This window comes from Mizuhopecten yessoensis, unplaced genomic scaffold (genome assembly GCF_002113885.1).
Source record: "Mizuhopecten yessoensis strain PY_sf001 unplaced genomic scaffold, ASM211388v2 scaffold10867, whole genome shotgun sequence".
NCBI lineage: Eukaryota > Metazoa > Mollusca > Bivalvia > Pectinida > Pectinidae > Mizuhopecten > Mizuhopecten yessoensis.
The window spans coordinates 851,867-859,390 of NW_018408761.1; the positions used below are offsets into that span (position 1 = coordinate 851,867).

General features: G+C 40.6%; 1 non-coding gene across 1 annotated transcript; it reads left to right on the forward strand.

Annotated features, from left to right (window-relative positions):
- The first annotated feature begins 379 nt into the window (after positions 1 to 379).
- Trnar-acg lies at positions 380 to 452 on the forward strand. The gene has a single exon. It is a non-coding gene; the product is annotated as a tRNA-Arg (tRNA).
- The last annotated feature ends 7,072 nt before the right edge of the window (positions 453 to 7,524 follow it).

Consider the following 7,524-nt stretch of genomic DNA (forward strand, 5'->3'; position numbering starts at 1 on the left):
GTAAGCTGGGCACTCTTATTATGGTTGGCGAACAGGGAGAAAGTATGAATGCGGCGAACATTTCCTAGTATACAGAATGCACCATGTTGTCTAGTGTTTATATCGTTCTATGATTTGATAGACGTGTTTGTTAACGTATTGTTATTTTCAATTGTACTATATAAAACAGAATTAGGGAAACAAAATAGTTTGTACCAACTTGTACTTTAAAAGACCATCACTCACATGGCCCCCATTGGCTCATAAGTGATAACTTATATGTATATAGCTATGACAATGTATATACGTTGTAATTTAAATTGCAAACAGAAGTAAGTGAAACCTAACTTGTCTTTGAACAAGTCGCCATTATGGATGACACATAGATTGCCAACAAAAGGGGCTTGTGGCGCAATGGATAACGCGTCTGACTACGGATCAGAAGATTCCAGGTTCGAATCCTGGCAAGCTCGTTAATTTTGGTATTTTTTAATAATTGAAACCGAACTGGTGCTTTAGGGGGTCGTATAGACCCATCCTATGAATGATAAGTTTGTTTGTATTGACGATGTAGTGTACAATTTACCAGTTACACGTAGATGTGTAGTTTTTCTTTCACTTTTATGCGCGAAATATGACATAGTGATCACTCATATTCATACTCCTGTTATATACGTCAATGCCACTCCTATTATGTTATGCTGGTCAATCAGCTGCTTATGTATTCAGGTTTATTTTGAAAAATCAAAATATCTTATAAAAACGTTCATAACGATCATAGTTTACATATATGAGCAATATTTCGAGAATCAATATTTCTATTTATAGTGTAAAATTTTGTTATAGCTAAAAAACTGTTTAATCTTATTTTATACATATATTGTAGCATTCATTGAGTGTTCTGCTCGCCAACTGCAATTGTAAATTTGTGAATTTTACAGGAGAATTGATTGTAAAATATATATTATGCAACAATGACGCAAACTATGTATTATCTTATTTATCAAATATTTTACAAATGTAATCTAACCTGAGGCTAAAGTAGCAGAATTTATTACACTACTTAGTTAGACCCCGTCCGCTGTAGCGATATATGTCCTGATGTCGTATTCGATGGCTTCACAGCTAACATCGCTTGAGTGTTTCCCTGGCGAGAAGTCAGCGTTAAGATCTGTTTGTTGAGAGGTAGTTCGTATTAATGATTTCTTCGTCGTAAGGAGCATTTGAGTACAGTAATGTCATGTCAAACAGTCAAAAAGTTAAATGTAAACGTGGAATTAGTATTCGGCTTTAAGTCTCTTAAATGTTTTTCAAATCATTTACAAAAAAAAAGATTTTTTGAATAAAATATAACTGGAAGAAGAAATTAGGCTTGAACACAAAATCATTGCACGATCATGAGAACGGTTTCATGAATACGAGTCCAGGGGATCCTGATCCTGTTGCGGTAGTTTAACAGTTTAACAGTTGTTCAGCATCATATATTAATAAAATGGAGTGATCCGTAGACAATATGATAATAACAACGCTTTCGTTTGTTACAAATACCTCACCTACGTTACAAGCGCGATCGTTTTTTAACAAGTATTTCGTTTTCGTTATATGAGATATAAGATATAGTTTGGTATTGGTTCCATGCATCTGAAAGCTTATTAACCAGACAAGCTTAAACAGTTTTATTCTTAAAGACATTTCACAGAAATAAAGAAAAGCATAAACCTGTGTTTAAAGAGGACGATTCACGTTCAGTTGTATACAACAGTTTTGACCTGTTCTATAGCAATGGGTATTGATGCTACCTCCATAAATGTTCCTCAATAATACTGGTGAATGTGCAATCCCTCCTAGGCCCTCGACTACATACATGTACCTCATATTCTGTATCTGGAAATGATGTGAATGACGAAGGTGAGATACAAACAGGTGAACGCACTTTCTAAATTTGGTAATAGATACTGTTTGTCGAAAGTGAATCACACTGCATCGTGCAGCTGTTTTGTACTTCCTAGACTCCTAGGTGATGCTAGGGGCAAAAAGGTTGAAAATCCAAATTTTCTTTGATAATGTTGAAACAGATAGGTAGGTGCGTAAAACACCTTAATTATTGAACTTCAACGTTTAGAGGAGAACCGGTTCATTTCACATTTGATAACCTGTAAAGTGTGCATATCATGAACCGTGCCACTACTCAAACGAGACAACTGTGGCCATTAAGGTTACAGCCAACATCGGGAACTAAATGTTAGACCTAGAAAGGTTATCGGCTATTAATTCTGTAGTGAATTACATCGAACTGGATCGTGCCGTATGGGAACTTTATACTCTTAAAGAACATTAGTGTACAAGTGATATATACTGGTAAAATACACCCATCATTTGATCAGTTTGGTAGGATATGCCCATTATTATTGTCATTTTTTTAATAAATATCAAGGTATACATTAAGAGAAAAAAAACTGCGATGTTTTTAATTTCAAGTTACGGATATGCAAATAACATGCGGCGCCGAGGATAACGCGTCTGACTACGGATAAGCAGATAGCATGTGCGTCGCCGAGGATAACGCGTCTGATTACGGATAAGCAGACAGCATGCGTCGCCGAGGATAACGGGTCTGACTGCGGACAAGCAGATAGCATGCGTCGCCGTGAATAAAGCGTCTGACTTCGGATAAGCAGATAGCATACGGCGCCGAGGATAACGCGTCTGACTTCGGATAAGCAGATAGCATACGGCGCCGAGGATAACGCGTCTGACTTCGGATAAGCAGATAGCATACGGCGCCGAGGATAACGCGTCTGACTTCGGATAAGCAGATAGCATACGGCGCCGAGGATAACGCGTCTGACTTCGGATAAGCAGATAGCATACGGCGCCGAGGATAACGCGTCTGACTTCGGATAAGCAGATAGCATACGGCGCCGAGGATAACGCGTCTGACTTCGGATAAGCAGATAGCATACGGCGCCGAGGATAACGCGTCTGACTTCGGATAAGCAGATAGCATACGGCGCCGAGGATAACGCGTCTGACTTCGGATAAGCAGATAGCATACGGCGCCGAGGATAACGCGTCTGACTTCGGATAAGCAGATAGCATACGGCGCCGAGGATAACGCGTCTGACTTCGGATAAGCAGATAGCATACGGCGCCGAGGATAACGCGTCTGACTTCGGATAAGCAGATAGCATACGGCGCCGAGGATAACGCGTCTGACTTCGGATAAGCAGATAGCATACGGCGCCGAGGATAACGCGTCTGACTTCGGATAAGCAGATAGCATACGGCGCCGAGGATAACGCGTCTGACTTCGGATAAGCAGATAGCATACGGCGCCGAGGATAACGCGTCTGACTTCGGATAAGCAGATAGCATACGGCGCCGAGGATAACGCGTCTGACTTCGGATAAGCAGATAGCATACGGCGCCGAGGATAACGCGTCTGACTTCGGATAAGCAGATAGCATACGGCGCCGAGGATAACGCGTCTGACTTCGGATAAGCAGATAGCATACGGCGCCGAGGATAACGCGTCTGACTTCGGATAAGCAGATAGCATACGGCGCCGAGGATAACGCGTCTGACTTCGGATAAGCAGATAGCATACGGCGCCGAGGATAACGCGTCTGACTTCGGATAAGCAGATAGCATACGGCGCCGAGGATAACGCGTCTGACTTCGGATAAGCAGATAGCATACGGCGCCGAGGATAACGCGTCTGACTTCGGATAAGCAGATAGCATACGGCGCCGAGGATAACGCGTCTGACTTCGGATAAGCAGATAGCATACGGCGCCGAGGATAACGCGTCTGACTTCGGATAAGCAGATAGCATACGGCGCCGAGGATAACGCGTCTGACTTCGGATAAGCAGATAGCATACGGCGCCGAGGATAACGCGTCTGACTTCGGATAAGCAGATAGCATACGGCGCCGAGGATAACGCGTCTGACTTCGGATAAGCAGATAGCATACGGCGCCGAGGATAACGCGTCTGACTTCGGATAAGCAGATAGCATACGGCGCCGAGGATAACGCGTCTGACTTCGGATAAGCAGATAGCATACGGCGCCGAGGATAACGCGTCTGACTTCGGATAAGCAGATAGCATACGGCGCCGAGGATAACGCGTCTGACTTCGGATAAGCAGATAGCATACGGCGCCGAGGATAACGCGTCTGACTTCGGATAAGCAGATAGCATACGGCGCCGAGGATAACGCGTCTGACTTCGGATAAGCAGATAGCATACGGCGCCGAGGATAACGCGTCTGACTTCGGATAAGCAGATAGCATACGGCGCCGAGGATAACGCGTCTGACTTCGGATAAGCAGATAGCATACGGCGCCGAGGATAACGCGTCTGACTTCGGATAAGCAGATAGCATACGGCGCCGAGGATAACGCGTCTGACTTCGGATAAGCAGATAGCATACGGCGCCGAGGATAACGCGTCTGACTTCGGATAAGCAGATAGCATACGGCGCCGAGGATAACGCGTCTGACTTCGGATAAGCAGATAGCATGCGTCGCCGAGAACGCGTCTGACTTCGGATAAGCAGATAGCATACGTCGCCGAGGATAACGCGTCTGACTTCGGATAAGCAGATAGCATGCGTCGCCGAGAACGCGTCTGACTTCGGATAAGCAGATAGCATGCGTCGCCGAGGATAACGCGTCTGACTTCGGATAAGCAGATTTCGGGTGAAATACTTGTAGGATGAACGTAGCACACACATATGCGATTGCATCTTTAAAAATGTGGTATGCCAAGTATGCCAAGTATGCCAAAAATTAATTGTACTGCAGCATAAAGTACGAATCCTTTGTACAATGGTATTTTTTTATTTAGAAAATTTCAAGCACGTTTTCTTTGCTATGTCGTATACACAACTATGAGCCATAATATTGAGCGATGGTATTTATTTCTTAATCTTATATTGATCAATTTGATAAATCCATTTCGTCGTATTTACTTTCTTCTATGCGCGATAAATCTGGGATGTGATGGCATGGAATTTCATTGAAGATAGACAATTACCATTGATATTTGTTTTCCTTTTTGTTGTTGTTGTTGTTGTTGTTGTTGTTGTTACATAGTGTCCCTTTTGATGTAAAGATGCATTTTTTTACAAAATTTGGAAAAAAAGACAGGCACGAATGTAAGTTATCATCAATTCATGAAATAGCGTCATCGATTGCTTTTATATATTTCCCTACGTTGATTTAAAAAACGTTTGGAATTATCTATTGCCTCGTGGTACCTCTTAAACAATAATACCGCGCGCATATAATTCCAGTTTTAATACCGCGATGCATGGACATTGTTTATATCACTAGACTTGAAAGAAATCACCATCAGGACAGACCGGAAATTGAATCCGCCGTACGACCTGTAATAGGCAGTGACAGACATATTACTCACACCCTACGTCTTTTATTCTAATGCATTTACAGTTCTGCTGCAAGTACCGATATATACATTCCCAACATAGGGTCATGAACGTAATGCAATAAGTGACATTTTTACGGTTTTCCCGTCTCGTTTAACGTGAGACCACCGGAAGAGACATTTCAGGAACATCATGTGTACTTACGACACAGTGACTTAAAGGAATACGTTTGTTTTGATCAATAATAACAGTAAATCTAGAACATATAAGTGCGTTTATGACAATTTGAACGCAACCTTCAGCTTAACAGGGAAATGAATTATTGAAACAACTAACGTAGAATTCTTACATGCACCAATATACCTCTATGCTAATGTGCACCATGTACGCAGAAAGGACCACATGAACACCTAGGTCAGGGGATGCACATTCCAAACACTTACTCGCTTATTCAACATGGTTCAATGATAGTTCCCGAACTCTGCTTACGATCCTTTGGTTATTTATTCATGTTCATAATTTGGAGTGCCTTGGTGAGTGCGCTATCCACTGCGCCACTTGACCAACTTACGTCTTGGCTGTGTACACTTTCCCGCTGGTATACGCATAGCTACCCGATAAAAGTAATGGTTAACATGGATTTCATCGGTTTTACTGTCAACAAGTTTTCAACTAAATCCATATTTTGCTTTGACTAGAATTTTCATCACGTCTGACATATTTGAAAAACGCGTATTTTTAAACTGAAATTAAACTATTTTGCAAGCAACATATTCCCTGAATTTGGTTAAGACACCACGGGCAACGGGAAATGAATCTGTCTGCACTCACTCTTTGATTAAAAAAGGAAACATACGTTTTCGAAAGCTCAAAAAATGAGTGTTCAATTACTGTGTTGTATTAAAAACAAATTTAGCATTAAATATTTATACCAAACTAAAGAATTGTATTCCGAGTTAAAAAAAAAATGATCCTCCGAAACAAAATTCATGAGTACATTTTTTTCTTTTTGACAATTATATGGCTTAATGACAAGACAAGAGAGTCGTTTTTACTATTGCAAACGTTGTATCTGCAATACGTTAGCCACTTTCAGACGCATTATGACCTGAAGTTCTATTTAGTATATATATATCTCTCAAAAACATCCCATTTCCTTTGATACAGATATTGTTATAAGCAATATTGCGACACGTTTGCACACCGCGCTTATTGTGGTCTATTCATTATAATAGAAAGTAGGGATCCTGCCATTTGTCGTTCATCGGAAGGAAGATCTGCATTAGTGACCTTTTTAAAGACAACTAATGATTCCGGTGCTGTAATACAATTGGTCATAATATCACCTCTAGAATATATCGAGTAGGTATTACTGTCAACACCGTTCACCAAACCGTGCTCTATAAGATTATAGTATAGAGTATATACAAAATGTTATTAGGCAGATGTTCAGATACGACCAAAAACTTGTCATGATGGCCAGATACATGGAAATATTCTTCACCATTTTTTCTCAATCAAGAAATTTTAATCTGAATTATGACGACATTAATGATTTTTTTTCTCAACCAAGATATTTGAATCTTTATGATGTGTCTAAAATATATAACTCAGTGAGGACTGCTATCCACCTGTCTCGCTTCGTATGATAGATAGTATTACTCAAAGTTTCGGGCGCTAAACACGTAAATCTGGAAAGTGTTTTCAGCAATGCTCAATTCACTTTCAATAACATGACTAACATAAGTATAACAGAGGATAAAATTAAAATGACAAGAAGGAGTATTGACCGTCTAACACCTGAAGCTACAGCGTCCTTATTCAAAACACGCAAAGCCTCGACACACTGTTTTTGTAAATTTCAGCTAGAAAAAACAATGTCAGCCAACAGGTTTGGACGGTATATGATTATATATCAATTTACGTTTACTTCATTTCCATACCTAGTTAACTTATGCCTCATAACAGCTGCATATTTCTTCAATCTTTTAAGTCACCTTCAAAATCATAGTTGGAATACAATTTCAGATTCTGAAATAGATGTCACATATACAAATGCCAGAAACTTTTAGCTCCTACATCGAAAGATATCTAGGACTTCAGAAAGTGTCATACTTAAGGAAGCCATGATGACGTCCGCGATATTTTTAATA